Genomic DNA, 20225 nt, shown 5'->3' on the forward strand with positions numbered 1-20225 from the left:
AGCTGGGGGATGGAGCAAGGACAGGACAGAATAGTTCCCTAACGGTTTATCCACATGCCTTAGTTTGAGATAGATACAATCTAGAAGTTGGTAACTCATTTGCTGCAGGGGATAATCACTCGTGCGTGCCATTTGTATGCATGTGTATATATAGATGTGTGCACATGCACACAAATACATATGTGTATATAATTTGTTTGTAAGACACAATACTTTTTTCTGTTCTTCTCTAGCTGACTGAGGAACTCAGTCCGATTTCTCTCTTTCTTTGAAATTACCTGTGAACATGTGTGATTTAATTTCCATTAACTTAGGTCTTTAAATTGAGGCTGAATATCTCTCCGAAAGATGTGTCCTGCCCTGGCCATATATTACTGTACAGAATAGATGAAAACCCTTTGGCTGTCCCACTCACATTGACAATCTAAACAATACAACACTCCTTCCTATTTTCATATCAGTAATGGCTGAACTTTGTTATTTGATATTAAAAACAAAAACATATTTTAAGGAGCTATAGAACTGAAGGTGCATTGCCCTCTGTTTACCTCCTCTTCAGATGACCTTCCTTAAGTAGTCATCTGGTGGTTTTGTTTTTAATTATTATTTTCATCTCTCCTTCTGAAAAAAGATGCAAGTTTTATTAAAAGATCTCCCATATTAGCATGCCATCCCCTCTCTACCATGCAGCACTTCTTCTGTAGATCATAATTTCAGTATCTCAGTCCTTTATAAGAGTAAATGCCAGAACCCTGACCTATGGGTTGGATGTTTCATGTAGCTGTGCTGGTTTAACTGACAGTAGGATTGAGCCCAATCACTTAAAAAAGCACCAAGTAGAACATCAGCTGTAAAGCGGTATAAATAAAGATGTGTAACAGCAGCAAGAGAACTGACAGAATCTCTTTCAAATTTGCCTCAATTGAGGCAAATGAGCAAGCTTTACCCAAAAAACGCCCTCTTAAAAATGCTCACTCATAGCATTTTGGTGAACACCAACACTTTCACTGTATTGTTTTGTTACACTTTTATTTTTTTTCCCTAAATTATTAAATAAATGACTAAAGGAATTCCTCACTATTATCAGCCTTGATTTAATTCAATAATTCATTAGATATGCCTTGCATATATGATGATCAGGCCTGATCATTAGATATGATCATGGCCATGATCATTAGATATGCCTTGCATATATGATGTCTACAAGGCCAATCTTCTTTCAAAATAAGGCCTATTTTGTATCTGCTAAGCATTTTTTCCCCATGTTTTTCCACATGTTTAAGTTGGAATAGAAAATCAACTGTGAGAAATGCAGTAGGATGAGGAGCACAAGTGTTCATTAGCTGTAAAACTCATTTAGCTGTTTTTCTGCATAAATATCTACATTTACTGATTCGTACTGTGACTATATTGGTGTCTCATTTCAGAGGTCAGTGGAAAGCCACCTTCCTATATCAGCAGTATACGCTGGACTTGAGATGGGGGACTTAAACTAGTGGAATAAAAACAATTTGAATTCCAGTGATGAAAACATACAGACCTCCCTCAAGCAGTTCTGCCTGACACAGATGGAATATATATCACTGCTTACTCATCCAGATCATCAATGTTAAAATACAGATACTCAAACTGACTCCCTTTTGTATAGAAATCCCTCCTGAAGACATCAAGATCTTTTTTGTACTGACATTTGGAGGGGAAAAATCACTGAGGTCAAACTAAAATCAACTGTGTTGACATGGTTCTCCATCACAAATGACAAATGACTGCCATCATCACTTCAGTCTGTTTCCTGTAGTTTAAAGCTCAATATCACAGAAATGCAAAGTCACCAAACAGAATAATTATATAGAGAAAAAAAATCAGTCACTAGGAGTTCAAAGCCATGGATAAAACATGTCATTCACCAGAGGCAAACTGGTCTGCAGAAAAGTTGCAAGAGCACAGGAAGAACTCTATAAAAAATGAAAATGTTAGTAAAATCTATAAATTTCACTCTTGATTACCCAGTAGGTATTACACGGTGGTTTACATCAGATCTCTGTGGTATTGAGCCACTGCTGATTGAACTGATTACGATAATCTATTACAAGTATAAATCCCAAGATAGATATTATACTACCACTCAGAAAAATAAAGTAAAATATAAAACCAAACACCACCACCCCCACCAAAAAGATTTGTAGAAATTCATCCTTTACCTCCTAAAATCTATCATTTATCTTGAGTCTTTCTGTATCACTGACAATGGCTACTTATTAAAACAGCAAAGCAAGACTAGACATAAGGATAGGTAATAAGACAATAATTCAGTAACCATAATGAGGATAACGGAGTTTTCATACATTTCCTTGAACAGACAGGTGGTGGCAAGAGAAACTCTTTCAAGAGCTACATATATCCACATACAGTATAGGGTAGGAGGGAATCATGCAACTAATAAGAGGGGGAAAGAGGGGCAGAGGTAAGCCAAGAAATGAGAAAGATCTGGAAATATGCAGAGTCCCAGTAATCTAATGCAATCCCAAGAGAAGCAGCTGGGAGCAGGAGCTGCAAAAAGATGTGCTGATAGTACAGTGTGTAGAAAGGAAAGGTGGAAAATATATTCTAAACATCTGCAAGAAAAAAAAAAAAAAAAACTGCTGTTCTCCAATAAACATAATTGGAATTGGAACTGAAACTCAAACTGAAACTCATTATTGGAATATAATTGGGAATTGGAACTGAAACTCAAAACACATATTCTTTATAGTACTACCACTAGGTAGCAAGATTAGGAATATCAGTGCTCCCAAACCTTAAGTGCAATGTGACACAAAAATCTTAATAACTAAGAAGTAACAAACAAGTAACTGAGTTCAGTATCATCATATGTCTCAATTTTTCCTGTACCTGTGGCCACACAAGATGTACAGAAACATTTCAAGTTCTGATCAAGTAAAGGTGTTCATCTATATTGACTTTTCTTCTAGTGTTTCCTATAACAACTTTAGTAACATATTAAACAAAAAAAATACAGTCACAAATAGAAACCTGGGAACATGGTCCAATTTATATATACTAAAATGCATTTACTGCTGGTACTCCAAACTGAAAGGGAAGCCAAGCTCTTGCTGAAGCTGCTCAGGGGTACCAACTGAGTTCAATTCTTTCACCAAAGCAGGTTTGCACACACCAGACAACAGCTCCTCGCCGCATGAGAAGACCCACTGATTTCAGCAGGATCTGCCAACAGCCTCAGCCTGGCTCTGCAGGGGAGAGTGCTGGAGACTTCCCACCTGATCTGCCTACCCGTGGATACACAGAAGTAGCTTTACCCACCAAGAAGTGAGAAGGAGGATGAGTTTGAAAGGAGGAAGGAATAGGAATGCATAGGGAAACAGAACTCTCAAACACTGACCTGGACCTTCAACCAGAGAAGCTGTTCAGTCTTACAACATGTATATGCCTTTTGTTGACCCCATTCTCAATTCCAACCAAGTAATAAAAACCACATATATTCAAGAGACTGGCTAAGGACTCGGTTATGATGATTAAAATATGCAAGTGAGGAGACTTCAACATGAGCAATGAGTAAGTGTGGAAAAGAAGCTACTGGTCTACCCCAGACACGCTTACAATACTGAGAAAGGTGTTGGTTAGTCCTACACAGTCTAGACAGTCTCACACACTTGCAATAAGAGGTTTTCCATTTTAGAAGCACATTCCTATTCTCATCTTTTCAAGTAAGAAATAAAATGTATTTTGATGTAGATAAAGTTTGTGTTTCAACCACTTGCGTGTGAAAAATCTCTACTCTTCTTCTCTGCTGGGTCCTGCTCTCGAGTCACAACAACATGATTTGGCAATATAGTTTTGGGGAGGAGTGGCTGGGAAGTTGCCTGGCAGAGAAGGAGCTGTGGATGCTGGCTGACAGCCAGGTGAACGTGAGCCAGCATCCTGGCCTGCATCAGAAGTAGTGTGGCCAGCAGGATGAGGCAGGTGATTGTCCTCTCATATGCGGCAGTGGTGAGGCCGCACTTCAAGTACTGTGTTCAGCTTTGGGTCCCTCACTACCAGAAGGATATTGAGTACACAGAAAAGAGCAACAAAGCTGGTGAAAGGACTAGAAAATATTTGTGAAGAGCAGCTGAGGGAATTGATGTTTAGTTTGGAAAAAATAGGCTCACGGGAGACCTAATTGCTCTCTACAGCTACCTGAAAGGAGGCTGCAGTAAGGAGTACATCAGTCTCTTTTCTCAGGTGACAAGTGACAGGATGCAAAGAAATGGTTTCAAGTTATGCCAGGGGAGGTTTAGATGGGACATGAGGGAGAATTTCTTCACCGAGAGGGAGGTCAAGCATTGGAATGGGCTGCCCAGGGAATGGCGGAGTCCCCATCCCCAGAGGTATGTAAAAAGATGTGTAGACATGTAAGCACTAAGAAACATGCTTTAGTGATGTGACTCAGGAGGTCAAGTTGATTGGACTTGGTGACTTTGAAGATCTTTTCAATCTAGATGATCCTCTGCAAGATGGTGGATTCTCACTTGTGCTTAATTATTTTAATATTTCAACATTAAAAATAAAAAAATGCCATATTAATAATAAAAAAGTGGTAGAATAGTCCACTAGGTACAGGAACAATTTGATGTTACATGCATTAACTCATAAGGACAGGCTGCTGAAAATTAAACTCCCAAGCTGGCTAAAGAGAAGACAAAGAGAAGATATTTGCCCAATGCTAGGCAAACATGCAATGACTTTGCATCAGCTCCTATTGGAGATTCCTTGGTGAATTTAGAATGGAGAACAACCAAAAACAGAAGTAAAAAAAATCCAGCAGATGGCTCTAAATGAGGGGAACAGAGACAGGTGACTAACTAGTCTGAAAGGAATAAAAATAAAATGGGAGCAGTGCCACAGCATTATTTTTTTGTTGAGCCACCTGGAGAGGTAGCAGGCTTATCGATGAATGCCAAAAATGAGTAGTGCCCATCTGCTTACCCTAATAAATATATTTCACTAGAAAAAAAATATATAGAAGAATACAATTCCCTCAGCACTACTTGCATGCTTTCAGCAGACCTGTTTGTTTAAAATATTTGGCTCTTACGTGTCTTTAAAACTACTTGCCCTGAACACAATAATTCTTTAAGGTGACCTTTGGAAGCACATGGCAAGTCAGTAGCTTTAAGAATTCATGGCAACAGAAAGGTCGAACAACTTCCTTTTAAATAAGCAAAAGCACTATAATCATCACTGCCTTCAAAATGCCTTTAAGATATTGCTGGCCAACTCAATGGACTGATGACAAAGCCCTAAGCAGGAGGGGCAGTTCAGAGTTCAAAAAGTTTCTGTTCCTATGGAGATGACAGCATCTGAAAGCCTCTCCTTCCACAAAGGAATATAAGAACAAGAGTATAAACTCAGTTTACCTCCTCTGCTGGCCTCAGTGAATGGTTATGAGTACCATCATTTAGTTAATTCTAAATGTGGATGAGAAAGGAGGTTAGAGCCGGCTGACAGTGCAATAAGCAATACTCAGGTCTCTCATAAAGTACCACTACACAAAGACACAGAATGAAAAAGAAAACAAAGCGTTTGTTTGACTTCATGAGTTTGAAAGTAAAATGGCTCTTTATTAGCACTAACCTTTATCAGCTGCCAGATATCATTTTTACTAGAACAATGAATGAAGGCATTAGAATTTGGAACAGAAATCCAAACTTTCCAAGACTGAGATATTTTCAAGATAACCTTTTGATTCAGAGCTTTATTTATTTTTTATATATGACATATGCAGATGAAAAAAATAACTATTTTGTTTTGACATCATCAATTATACCACCTCAATAAAAGCAATTCAATCACATAAAACTATCTGGGTCCACACAGTTATCCAGAACAAGGCAGACCTCTATACATTCACAACTATCTTTGACATCCAAAGCTATCATAATCACTTCAGTTTCCCTTACACTAATACTTGTGCATAAATGTTTGGTGCTAACTTTTGAATTCCATATAACAAAAATGTGACAGAATTAAGCTTAAAATATGCTTACATAAACATGTATGAGGAGTAAGGAGGATACAACAAAAATCATTTTTGACAAAATACAAAACACAAAATCTGAGCAAAGATGTGCCTACACAAGACAGAGTTCTGTAAAAAGCCCATGTGTATGAAGGCCAGTGTTGCCTCAGCAGTTATTAGAACAGATTTTTAAGAACTTCCCAACAGAGTGTTTAAAAACCACTCACACTAAAATGAAGCAAACAGATACTGCACTGGGTGCAACTGAAAAGTTACGTACCACTGAAAGTTTATTTGTCTGTTTAATACTCATGATTAATTTAATACTCAAGATACCTATTTTTTCATATTAAAGTTATTTTGATTGCATGAATTCTTTTAAACATGGTTGTTGAGATACAAAATTTAGAACACAAGAGCTACAAGAAGTCTGACCATCCTTGGGACTGAAGTGTGACACCTAGTTCTTTAAGCCTTAAGCAGCTTAATCAAACTGCAAAATTTGGCTCTTCCAGCTGAAGCACAGAAGACAACACTGTAGCCAGCATTAAAGGGTGGCTGAACACACAAATCATTTCCACTGTTTTGTATTCCTGTTTTTACCATCAACCCACAATCATGTAACAACAACAAATGGCTAATGTTATTTCTTTCATGCACGAAATGCCCCCCACCTTTTGAAATAACCTGGTTTAAGAGAGACAATTGTCAAATACAATGCCAAACATAAAATCATCTTTAAATCCAAATGAAAGAGACTTCCACTAAAGCCAAAACACTCCTGAGGTCAGGTTATAGATTTTACAGGTCACATGGCATCCCCACAGCTGTGTTTTTTTTTGTTTTGTTTTTTAAAATAAATATATTTGAAACATCTGGAGCAAAGCCTGCATCGTTAAGAACTTTCATGCAAAACAAGCATCCTTAATCTTTAATGCCAACTGTAAAAATGCATCAGGAGAAAAGTTAAAGTTATTATAAAGTTAATCATCCAATATTTTAATAGCAAAACACCTCTCCACTCCTTTTGTTTTCTGTATCTTATTTTTAGTCATTTGTGTTTTCGGTATGATATGAGTACAGTACATTGCTGTGGGAAACTGATCTTACCCACACTACAGGAAAGAACAGAGGTAGCTACAGCACACAGCCAAATAATTTCTTATTTCTAACAGGCCTTGGGCAGGGCTTTGCATGTACTGTTTGAAGACTTCTCACACCTTTGAGAACAGTCCAACCCCAAAATTATTTAAAGATACATTTTCTCATTTTACCAAGCACTAAATTGTTCATACTGTAAAAAGGAAAAAAGCACACCCATAACTGATATCACTGACCTATAGTTACAGTCCATTAAAACAATTTAATACTGTATTACAATGATCTTATGAGGACAGGACTCATCCCAGGGCAGAGCATCCTGCCTCTAGTGTGCATAATGCTCTTAATTTATTTAAGAAGAAATTGTAATCACCTAGATGGATATATTCCTAAACTACAACCTTCAGAAAGACTTCACTTGGCTAAAAACCTACTTCAGAAAAATACCAAAGTTTCAGCATTTTCTTCAAAAAGCAGTGTGCATGACAGCAACAAGACTTGATGTAATTCTCTAGGTCTTAATTTTAAACTGTATTTTAGTTTTCTAATCTGTCTAACATTCACATTTGTTAAATACAGATAACTAGTAAGAATTTCCCTGCCCAGGCCTGAAAATATTTCAGCATTTTAGAGTTTGGGCTTGAAAAATCTTTCATGGAAGTAACAGTTCTATTTCTCTCAGTGGAAGCAGGTTCAGACTTCAACACACTAGGATTTCTCTTAAAGATGAAATTTCACTCTACATAGTGAACATAAATTGTTACTGCTTTGTTCAACAGATCTTTTTCCCGAATGTACCCAGAATTATTCAGTAGCTGTTCATCACAAGGCAAAAGCAGTTTTTCATCCCTTTCTTTTCCATCCAGGTTACCAGATTCCATAACTGTTGGCACCTTCCCCCCTGAAAATAAAGAACCTACTAACTAGCCCAACCATAACAGTTACACCTCTGGAAACCATCATTTCATAGAAGCACAGCAACCAAAAGAATCCATTCCAACTTAAATATCTGAAACAAAGCCTGAAGGACCAGTAGTTTGAAAAAGGCATTACTTTCTCATTAAGAGAACTTATACAGTTGAGAATCAATGGCACGATAACTACAGAAACTCAATTTTATTGTGTACCATAGAATTCTTTTAATAAGCTTATGTTGGTTTATTTCTACTCACAAACATAGGCACTGTGTGGATAATAGCTTTAAAAGTACAAATTTACCTGCTTAAAAAGATTTCTCCCTAAGAGAATGGACATCTGAAGTAGAATTATTTTAAGCCACATTTGAAGAACAAATTAAATGCATTATATCTTTGCTGATGCTGGTAATTTCAGCTTCCACTCTACCTCAGAAAAATTAGTCTGTGACAACGCTCCTAATGATGGCAAAGTCCAACCATCCTAGTATTGGACAGGTAAACTCTGTTCTCTGTCCAGAAAACAACTTGTGCCAGATCAATCATCATTTTTAAGCTGTTTTGAGCATCCACTCTAAGTGTATAAATCTATGTAATTATTTGGCCTTATCACAGTATGCAAGGGAGAATTTTGTTTAAATAATTATGCTGGCTTTCCTGGCTGGCTTGGAAAATAAGGAAACTTCCATGAGCAAAGCAAACAAATGAGCAAAACAAACCAGATGCTCCTTCTGGTGCATAGTAGATGAAAGTTTTTAGCTACCCAGATAACCTTAATTATTTTCAGCAAATAAGTCATCTGGGTAAAGTTGCTCATTGTAGTAAAGGTTCTTCATTCCTCTGTTGAGCTAAATTTGTCTTGGAGCACTGAGCTTTTCATTGAGAAAATAAATAGCCTATTTTTTTCCTTGCAGCAATCAAAAAGAGAACAAAAGACATGAATATAAATATTCACTTCTGAACCTAGTATCTGTTTCTGTAACATCTAGAGAAACCAAGAAAATGAGGTTTTCGTGTTTTTATGCCACTTGCAAGACATCCTGTTGCTACCAAGAAATGGCAGGGAGCGTCCAGAGCTGCAATGGTCAGTCCAGACAGAGCCTTTGTACCTGGTATTTACAATCAACCTTTAAAAATTACTTATTACCTTTCATAAGAAGGGATGATGATGATGACTAGAAAACCCAAAGATCGTAGCAGTCATGCATGACTAAATGACATAACAGTCATTAGTGCTGGTAAACATTCCCCAGGTTGTAGTTTATTTGTGTCCAGGATCAACAGAGAACACGGGACTCTTCCCTCAAGAATGACCAAAACCAGCTTTCTACAGAAAGAATGCTTCACATATCTCTGTTAATGCTGTGGCTTCCTATGAGGATAAAAGCTAGAGAGTCCCGTTCCAAATTCAAATCACAGCTTATAAATGTAAAAAGGTGGTGGCTGGGCAGGCCATCAGAAGGGAAGCCTATTAGCAATCACTGGTAGGAAATATCACTATGGTTTTCTACAACATTTGTATTGTACCTGGTGATGAGATATTTACTAAACATCAGTGATTCTCTGAGCAGATACAGTTTGACAGCTGCAAATCTTAGGTACTCCACAGTATTATATTTAAGAGTGAAATAAAATACGACACCATTTCAGGATGTAAATATATTACCTAGTAGGCTTGGCAGAACAGCATCTTGAAGGAGAGCCAGTAAACATACTACTACTTTGTCATCTTATTTTTTATAAAACATCTCGTATTTCAAGCAATTGAATTCAATTTTAAATTACTAGTTTTTTTGTTTGTTTGTTTGTTTTTAAATCAAATTGCTTTGAATATTTCCAGTAACAGAGCAAAGTCACCTAGTTTCAGATTCTTGCCTGACCATGCACACCTAAGGCATTATCTCCTAAAGGTAGGCTGTTTAGTTGCAGTGGGGTATGTCTATGTGTTTCTGTGTGTATACACAAGGGAAGTGTCAAACTATTTCAAATTAAATGGAACATTTTTTTTTTTTTTTATGTACTATGGTGCTCAAGCAATCAAATTGGCTGGCTCACTGTAGTACAAACTGTCTAAGCATACATTGGAATAGTGCTACTGCTCCAAAAACCTTTAATAGAAGCAATGGGAAAGGAATACAGAAAATACAGTAAGAGTTACCTTTCTCCATCACCTTTTGGAACTGCAGTAATTTCCCCTGGAATGGGAAAAACAGGTATGCTGAATTCTCAAAAGCATGATCCAGATACAAACAGCCCAATGGTGCAGCAGCTGAGGTTCTCCTTGTGCCTGTTGCTCTCGGCATACAAAAACTTGTTTAAAATCTCAGTTTTAAGTCCTCCAGAGAATTCAGAGAATTAACACATCTGTTCTGATAAGGGTCTATCTCCCACATCTTAACTTCTCATGGTGGTTAGTCATCTGCAGTGCAAAACTGCCCACCAGGAAAGCAAAGCCTAATGACAGCAAGATACAGACAGTCAGAGCTGGGCTTAGGGAAGACAGAACTTAACTCCTCCTAAGGGTAACAGTCTTCAGGACCTGACTCCTTTAAAATTGAATACAAGCTTTACTTCTGTAAGTCACAGAATTACAGAGTCCTAGAATAATTTAGGTTCAAAAGACACCAGCAGCGGTAGTCTAATGCAATACACTGTCCAAAGCACATCCATTTAATGGAGGCTGCTTAAGCTCATCTAGCTGGGTTGGAATGCCTTCAGGGATGAGTTTACACAATTTCTCTGGGCAACATAATTATATCTATTTGGAATGTAACGCTCTCCCCCATGAGCTCGCTTGCTAACACACAATACCAAACCTATACTTAATGCATATTTTCCAAGACTATACATGCTTAACATGGGAAAGAATGAAAGCTACATAAGTATCTTGACAACTCACACAAAGAGAGATCTCACATTTATACATTCACTTCTCAGGTCTCACAAACCTGGTTTTACTATCTTCCTTGTCTATGCCTGACTTGAAGTGCTCGATATACTACAAATGCCCTACCTTTTCTTTTCTTTCTGTCTAGCTACTAACATAACATACTGATGGACTTTGCAACTCTGCAAGGCGAAGATGGTATAATTTCCCCTCTGAAAAGCTGCTTATCCACAGCACTGAGGAATATATATATATATATATATATATATATATGCTGGAAGAATAAACTGTGATTTCTACAGTAAACCAAACCACCAGAATTAAAAAAAAAAAAAAAAAAAAAAAGTAAAGATGAATGGATTTTATGGACTTCTATTTGCAAAATTATGTTTCTTAATTTTGGGTTTATTTTCCAAACACCTAGAATATTTCTACTTCAGAATTTAATTGTAGCAAGGAATTTAAAACCACAAAATGAGAACAGCTTTCATTAAAAAATGATTAATTTAAGGTCTCATATATCATCACTAACAGAGATGTTCATTTGAGGAGGAAAGCTGATACATTTATGACAAGCTATTGTGTCCTTTTCCAGATGATGGCAACACACTTGACAGCTTTAAAAGATGTAGACGTGTCAGTGTAAGGTTTATTGTTTAAGCAGCCTTCTCCCTCTGCAGCAATCTAACAGCTTACATTTATTTTTCCCAGTCTTGGAGATCATTAGCAAATGTTGTGATTTCATAGAAACTATAACGTCTTCTGTTTCAAGCCCTTCCCTATACACACACACTATTCTTCTAAACATAAGCTTACATGTTGTCTTTCAGACTTTTTCATAAAGCATGCCTTCTCAGTTCTTTAAAAATATTTCAGACAGCACTTCTCTCTTTTCCATTTATGTAACATGTGTCAGCCAACGGAAGATAATTCATGCTCAGTAGCTTAGAGTAAGCTTTTTTTGCAAGCAGCAGAACCAGCAAAACTTTATCTCCTCTGGGTCTGGAGGCAAAGCTTTTTTGCAGTTTCAGTGATAAGGAACAAATTCACCCCATTACCTCTACTTTATCTGAGATATTAATAGAGGTGCTGTCCTTTATTCAGCCTTTTTTCCTCAACCTACATATGTAGTTTGTTGTCTTTTGAAATCTGGATACCCCTTGTGAAATTTGAAAAGCAGAAAAAGGACTGACAGCAGACTTACACATACCGTCTCACAGCCTTCACTTCCTTTGGAATCTACATTTTAAAACTATTTTTTAAGAATAACATTAAACTCAACGCAACAGTGTCTTCAAAAATGACTGCAAAACAAAGCACCCTGCCACAGCATAAGTCAAAGTAGCACTCTTGTTCTCAAAAATGACACAGCTTCAGTCTATTCTCACTGGTAAAGGTCATTGCTGAAGAACACACAGCCTATCTGCCACTCTGGGGCAGATTACACTCACATACCATCTACTTCACTTCTTCAGATACCATTCATCCAGGACACTCACTACTTTCACTGGGCTGCAACACGTTTAAGTGTGAACAGATTGATCAACATTCAGAAATCTGAAACAAGCTGCCATTGAATTATACTAGAACCAGCGAGGGTTTACTAGAGAGACTTCGTAGAGTCAATCAATATATGCACAGAATGGATGTGCAGCACATAAACTGCATGGTCCTCTGTGGGTGATCCTGGGCAGATGTATGCAAGTTACTGTACCACAAGATAGAACACAGGAAGTTCCGCACCGACATATGAAGGAACTTCTTCATGGTGAGAGTGACGGAGCACTGGAACAGGCCGCCTAGAGAGGTTGTGGAGTCTCCTTCTCTGAAGATATTCAAGGCCCGTCTGGACGCCTACCTGGGCAGCCTGCTCTGAGGAACCTGCTTTGGCAGGGGGGTTGGACCCCATGATCTTTCGAGGTCCCTTCCAACCCCTACAGTTCTGTGATTCTGTGATACTGCTTTCCAAAGATCCTCTTTTTTAAGTGTTGGGAGATGTGACAGCAACGATGATAATTTTTTGAAACAGTAGACTATGCAAGAAAAGTAAACTATGAAAGAACCAGACAAGTCAACTAACTGACATACTCAAACACAAGAAACCAAATCCTAATCAGTAGAAAACTACTCTCTAATCACATCTTTAAAAATCTTGCAGCAGTCATCAAACAGCAGTTTTTTGACAGAACCTGAAACTGAAGTTTTCCCAACATGCACAACAATATCCTGATCATTCACCTGTAATGTTTAAAGATATAACAAGCAAGATATATGTATCTTGCTTTCTAATTTATTAAACAATATTTTTCTATGCTCTTATTCCCATGTGACACCACAACAGGAGAACAAAAATACGTCTTCTCTACTATTTCTTAGATTCATACTGTAGAAATGAAGTTTTTCTAAAAAAAAGTTATAATTTTTTTGAGAGAAAGGCTTACCTTGGTCTCTTCTCAAACACAAACGCAGAATTAGCAATATGAGCTCATCAATCAGCAGTTAGAGACAAAAAAAATAACCTTAGATCACCTACTCCATTCCTTCTCCCAGGTCTAGATCATTCCCTAAAGCACACAGATATTTTTGTACCCTAAAATCATTGTAGATGATAAACATTCACTCATCAGTGTGGCCTGAGCATGTTATGCTTATTTATGAAGGCAATGTCTGCCTCAAAAGTGGCATATGCTCTGTTGCAGGCAGTACATAAACTCTTTTTCTTGTAAAGCAGCAAGAACCACATAAAATCCAGTATCTTGCTGGTATACTACTTAATGTTGCTTCAGTAATTCTTAAATGCCCCCGTGAAAAAAATCGGGGCTCCTTTTAATGTTTTCTGACTGATGCAGACCTCATTTTTTTAGGCTCATTTTCATGACACATATACAGCTATCAGAGCATCCCTATTTATCAGGCTGTGAACTGGATGTAAACTATGGGAAATGCAAGTAAATCCAAGTGACAGATTCATGGCTAGTTACACAGCTGCTAAATTGAGAAAGGATACAAGCTCACACTCCATCTTCTACCTTGGTATTTATACCTGCTCTTCCTACTTACGCTACTAATACTTAGAAAGCCTGCTAGCTTTCATAAAGTCTTAGATTGTAAATCATTCAGACTCACAATAGTATCTGCCAATATTTGCAAAGCAAATACAAGACTGATCCTCATGGAATCTCCACGTTCAGTGTAAATACACACAACCAGTTCCCAACACCTTTCCTTGCAACAAATGGTATCTTAACTTAAGGAACTGCTGCAGCAGTTGGGGCAGCTGACATAATAAGGTGCAACAGAGTACAAAATATTATGATAGAAATCTGGTTGATGGCTAAGGAAGAACATTTGGTGATTTTCAGCTACAACTGAGCAATGGTTTGGCCTACAAACCTGACGTAAACTTGGCTTTACACAGAGAGGTTTCCTCTGGTTAACCCTGAAACTTGCATAAAATGTCAAGGTGCCTCCCAGCATGAAGCTGTACCACTTTACATGATTTAAACAAACAAAAAGACAGCATGATAAGCAATACCCTCAGCATGAACCATGATGTAAAGACGTTACTGCACAACTAAACATTTGACATTAATTTTTTTTTTTTTTTTACTCTCCAGCAAATTCAACCTATAGCAGTAAAATGTCTAGCTTTTGTATCGAGGTCCAGTGTGAGGAAAGCCAACCATCAGTATTTCTACACTTGCCATATAATAGATACAGAAATATATTGCTTTATACCATCTCAGCAGGTAAGACACTGGAAAAGCCAACATACCAGCATTTCCCCAAGCGTGCTACTAATTAGATCATATGCATACAGGTTCATTCCAAGATGATCAAAGCCAGTGAAAAAAAATCCCATTTAATTCAATGAGCTGTGGATCAGTTCCAGGCAGCTAGCTGCTACTCCATCCTCTTTCTTCTTTATCAAAAGCACTCTGACAGTGTGAAAGTGAAGAGGACTCCATGAGTCTACAGATTTTGTATCTTCCCTCAGAGCTGAATTTTAAGTGAATTATTTGATAGTTGACTACGTTACATAAAATTAAATAATCTTTTTCATAAAGCTGTATTAGAGGCTACTCCAAGTTTTGAGGCAAAACAGACTATTATTGTTACATCAATAGTTCTAAAAGATTTCAACTAGGTATTTCACAGACAGGTTTACACTCATTATAAATTTATGTACCACATTGTTCACCACTGCAGCAATATATTGCAGAATCTGAGCATGGGAAATGTCAGTCCAATGTACTTGAAATAGAGCACTAAATTTATAAGGCTTCCTAAGATTAAGAGAAAAACAGTCTGTAGTAATTTAAAGTCAAAGAAAAAGAACGAACATTCAGATCAAATAACTGCCTATTTTTAATTAAATTTCAAATGCAATGTAACGACTGTTGGACCACTTCAGCCAATTGGGTGTTACTAAACACATACATGAAACCTATCTGAAAAACCTTCGATTCAATTCTTGATAACAATGTTTTTTCACATACTATTTTTCAGTAGGTGATATTAAAAATGAAATCGTTTAATTTCAGCACTTCAAAACTCATCTCCCAGTGCTACACAGATGTTTAATTCAGTCCCTTGGTACTTGGAGTTTAAGCAAATCTCTGTTCAGATCAGCATGAAGGTTCTCATTGACTTAAAGCAGAGCTGGCCAGGAGTAAAATCTCCATTTGGGAATTCAATATATGCATCACTGCTACCAGACGTTACATAAACAATGTCTCAAATCTAGTGGGCATTGCATAGGAAATCAAATAATATAAAATACTCTTCCCTGTTAAAGAATCAAGAGTAAGTTAAATGAAAACTGAAGCTGTCAGCTTTTGACAGGAGAAATGGCGACTGTATCTGAAACTTCTCATTCCATTTATATAGGGACACAAGCTTAAATGAAAAATGGTATTCAGACAGAGTTTCAATAAAAATTGCATATGCAATGCCACCCAGTCAGCCACATCCTTCCTGCTCTAAAAAATAAGAAATGGTTCTAACCTCAACACAAGTGAATATAGACATATGTGCAGAATAACATGGACTGTATTATAGATTAAGATGAGTAAAAAAAGCTACCTATAAATTCACCCAGGCACTAATGTTGCTTTTGAAAACACTTGAGAGACTTTCTTCTACTTTAAAACATTACTGTTGGCTCACTGTCGTTAATAAGGGCCCATTATCTCTGAAACATGTAAAGGGGTCCTACAGCTTGTACTGAGAAGTAAATTCTACTTACTGACATTTTTGCTTTACATAATGCAAAAGCCTTTATTGTTCTAGTATGATTCCTCATTTCTGAAGCTTTTTTCTGTTGACTGAGCGAATAAGAAATCAGAAGATTTTTTTATTCTTCCACTTACATGTCAGTGATTTAGTCTGTTGTGTTCCTTCGCTGCTAATGAGGTTTAGAAGCAGAAGACCCCTTCATTTCACAATAACTGTTAATCCAAAGTCTTAGGTTGGAATTGCAAATAAATGCTACGTTATGGAATCTGTTTAGAAACACTGCCATCATTAATATTCCATAACAAATCACATGAGTTGTAGATATTAATAAGGCAGAAAAAAATGTACAGAAAAAAGCAACTAAACTGGCATGATGCAAAAGAAGTTGGGGGGAAAGCAGCCTACCACATAAGTTTCTAGATGGCAGTTCATTCCAACCCATTTCAACTATACAAAATGCTGAATGTACTTGGACAGAAGGATTCCCAAACAAGATGAACAGCTCTGTCAGCAAGTCTCATGCAGCCACAGTATTTGTCTCAGTACAGTTGGTACAGCAATACAAATTTCAGAGGATAAAATTAAAACCACATAAGGCTGCAGTGCTGAGCATTTTCAGTCTTGCTTCCTTTACTCTGGTCTTTTTAGTAACCTTATTTGCTCTCTATATATTATTTTAACTACTCTGTTCTTATTTCCTTGATCCCAGCAATAAAATTTAATCCACAGGTGGGCAGATAATTATTTCTTCAAAATCCCATGTCTTTATCAAGACTCTGCTGCCTCATCAGTCTTCCAACACATTGCTGGCCTGCACGATGAAAGACTTACTTTGCTTTCCTAAAAACAAGCATATTCAAGAAGACTCGCATGAATTAACTGCCTAGCCAACCTTCATTAACAGGATTTAAAATTTTACTTTGAGTTTCCTCTCTGTTGTTAACCCCTATACATTCATAACTGAAGAATATACAATTTGTAAATATTCTACTTATATTATGAAATACTTTATATATATATGTAACTAAAGAAATGTATTAAATATGTTGAAAGTCTAAGGGTAAAAAGCAATAGTCTTTTTCTTTAAAAATACTTTAACTGCAACAAATGATACTGAATTATAGACAGTGCTGCCAAGAAATACTCTTAGAAATTTTAAAATAAAATCCCTCAGTTTAAGATTCTGCCTTCTCATATAAATATCAGACAAGTTTTAGCATGGATTTGCTTAAATCTGTTCTTATTTCCTGATACAATCATGCTCTGGTTCTGTTAAATTTTACAGCTAGGAATAATTTAGTCAATGATATTTCATACGTATTCAGGCATACCTACCACGTAACACTACATTTGATCATGAACACTACTGATTTTACAACATTCAAAAGGCGTGGACATCTTCTGTAACTTGTTAAAGAGCTAGTTCCAAAATATTCTGTAGCAAGCAAAGCAGAGGAAGTAAGAACATAAGTTTTAATTTTGTCTCCATCCATTCCTGCTACCAGAATACAAGGAAAAAAAAAGTGTGACAGTATTACAATAGAAAGAACAAGACCAGCATCACTAACTTACTCGTCTGTCACTAATGCTAGAAAATAGAATATGCACACAGTACTAGTATGCACAATGGGCTCCCAAGCAGCATCATGCTTGAGCATGAATGGTAATTTAGCGTTACCAGGTAACATATCCTGTAAGGCTGGCTAATGTTGATATACTTACTCTAGACAAAGCACAGCACAGAGACTGAAAGAAAACATTTGCTTGAAAGGCCTTGAGGCAGCTATATATTGTAATTATGTCAGAGAACCCTTCTGTGACACCAGGCATTTGAAAATAAGCAAGCCTTAGTGAAAAGAAAACACAGAGCTCAGGATACACATCTCAAACTATGGTCCATAGAAGTATTTACCCATCTACTCTTCAGAAAACAAAGGCAATATCCCCACATCCTGCATTTTTGAGCCAAGATATAGAGACTGACTGGGTGGAAGAAGCTATACAAATTGCAGAAAAAGAGAAAACAACATGAAAGAATCAAATCTCTACTAGTAATGAAGAACAAGTAGTTATTATAGGTCAAGGTCATAAATGACAAAACAATCTTAAGTTAATGTTACATCCATTACATACTAAGAAAACCAAAAAGTTAAAATATAACAGTCTCTTATTTTTTCTTCAAAACCATTTGTAAAATTGCAATTTGTAACATGCAAAGTTCCACACAGATCTAGCAGGCTCTGTCACTCCAGGTTTGAAATGAGAGCAGTCAGGGTCAAATGAGAGCAGCTGTGATCAAATGAACTCTTAATATCAGGTGAGAAGTCGGAGTCAGTAGAACCTGTGAGGTCTTTTAAATAGTGTTTATTAAAATTAAAAATAAATTTTAAAAAATACAACAAGCATGGTTTTTCCACTAAGAGTCCAAGTCTTCATGTATACAGCATAATTTGTTTGTAGAACAAACATTACATTAAAATATATCACAAAAAAACAACGAAGCATGGCAGTATCAGAATAAAATAAATTTCAGGGTGAGGGCTGGGGGAATACAAAACAGTCTGTGCAAGGAGGGAAATAGGATAAAACAGAAAAATAAGCTAACCAATTACGTTACATAAAACATAAGATGCCATAACCTATGTAAATCCCCACTCAATCATTTACTTTATCACTCAACATCACTCTACTTGGAACAACTTTCTTCCATAAAACTTGACAAAGCTAGTATGCCAACATAAAAGACAACTAGCTTTTCAATGTCCAACAAACCTTTATAGGGAGATGACATTTAATTACTTCTTCAATAGCTGATCATTTTGTATGTGCAATGCTGTATCTGTCCATTTTAGAACATTAACTTCCCAAGGGAAGTGCTGGAATAATGTACTATATAGTTTTTCACCCTGATAGCAGTTAGTATAATAAAATCAAAGTTGCAATCAGTGTTGCAGAAGAAAAGTTATGTTTATAGCAAAAATAACTGAGAAAACAAAAAGATAATGTCAAACCAATTTTCAAATCATACACCTTTTTTTTTTTTTTAAAGAAGCACAAGTAAAACTCTGCAAGAACCCTGACAATCTGCCCTGTTTACCTGCTTTTTCAACATTAATAACACAAATACACTTCACCAGGAATAATTTTCAAAAAAGGTGAAAGTTACCCACATAACTCACCTGCATAAAAATTGATAGAAATTAACAAAGCACTTATAGTACCAAGAAAAAAACAACAAAACTGATCCTAGGGTATGAGACCTACTTGAAAAACTTAATCCCAGAGTTTCTAGAACAAGCAGATATTTAAATGCAGGAATCTAGAACAAGCAGATGTTTAAATGCAGGAATCCAGACACAGGAGCTCTCCATAAAACTTGCCAGAAATGTACTTCAAACTACTCCTTCCCCACTGCTGCTTCTCTCTTTTTTTCTCTCCCTTTAGGCTATCCTATGTCCAGGAGAGGAAAATAACATTGGAAAGTTAATGGTGAGATACTGTAAGGCTATAACTATTACTTCTCATCTAAGCTCACTGACCTTAGTCCCTCCACATCCTGTGCTGGATTCTAACTTGGATCAACTATAAAGCTTAGTGTTAGGTCAGAGGTTGGACCTGATGATCTTGAGGTCTCTTCCAACCTAGAAATTCTGTGATAAATGATCTGTAAAGTAAGGACAGTGTATTGGCTGTTCTCACACTGAACAGCAACTTACTGCATATATAGTTGGACAGCTTTAAAAGGAACTACACTCAAAGAAATGGACGCACCCCACTGTAAATATATAACTTGTCCTTTAGAATATTATTACTGCCCATCTTTTTATCTTGAATCTCATCTTTTTCTTTGTCTTGGTATTGGGAGTAAGGAAACCCATGAAATCTATACATCAGATATACATTTTAATGAAATCAAAGTTAGATATGTAGCAAGGTCTTTAACAGTTGGTGATTAATACTTTTTCATTGTTCCTATTTTAAACAGACAAGGACTGAAAACTTGTTATTAACTAAAAAGGCTGACAATGCTGGTGTCAAAGACAGATTCAGAAGATTAAATATATCT

General features: G+C 36.7%; 1 protein-coding gene and 1 long non-coding RNA gene across 2 annotated transcripts in view; one reads left to right on the top strand and one right to left on the bottom strand.

Annotated features, from left to right (window-relative positions):
* The window catches only part of FARS2 (phenylalanyl-tRNA synthetase 2, mitochondrial), a 265221-nt gene that overhangs the window by 239091 nt on the left and 5905 nt on the right, over positions 1-20225 (bottom strand). The window lies entirely within an intron of this gene.
* The window catches only part of LOC118161251, a 31656-nt gene that overhangs the window by 11340 nt on the left and 91 nt on the right, over positions 1-20225 (top strand). Inside the window, exon 2 of the long non-coding RNA XR_004747912.1 lies at positions 4454-4458. This is a non-coding gene — a long non-coding RNA (uncharacterized LOC118161251). The remainder of the gene's footprint in view (positions 1-4453; positions 4459-20225) is intronic.

Source organism: Oxyura jamaicensis, chromosome 2 (genome assembly GCF_011077185.1).
Source record: "Oxyura jamaicensis isolate SHBP4307 breed ruddy duck chromosome 2, BPBGC_Ojam_1.0, whole genome shotgun sequence".
Lineage (NCBI taxonomy): Eukaryota > Metazoa > Chordata > Aves > Anseriformes > Anatidae > Oxyura > Oxyura jamaicensis.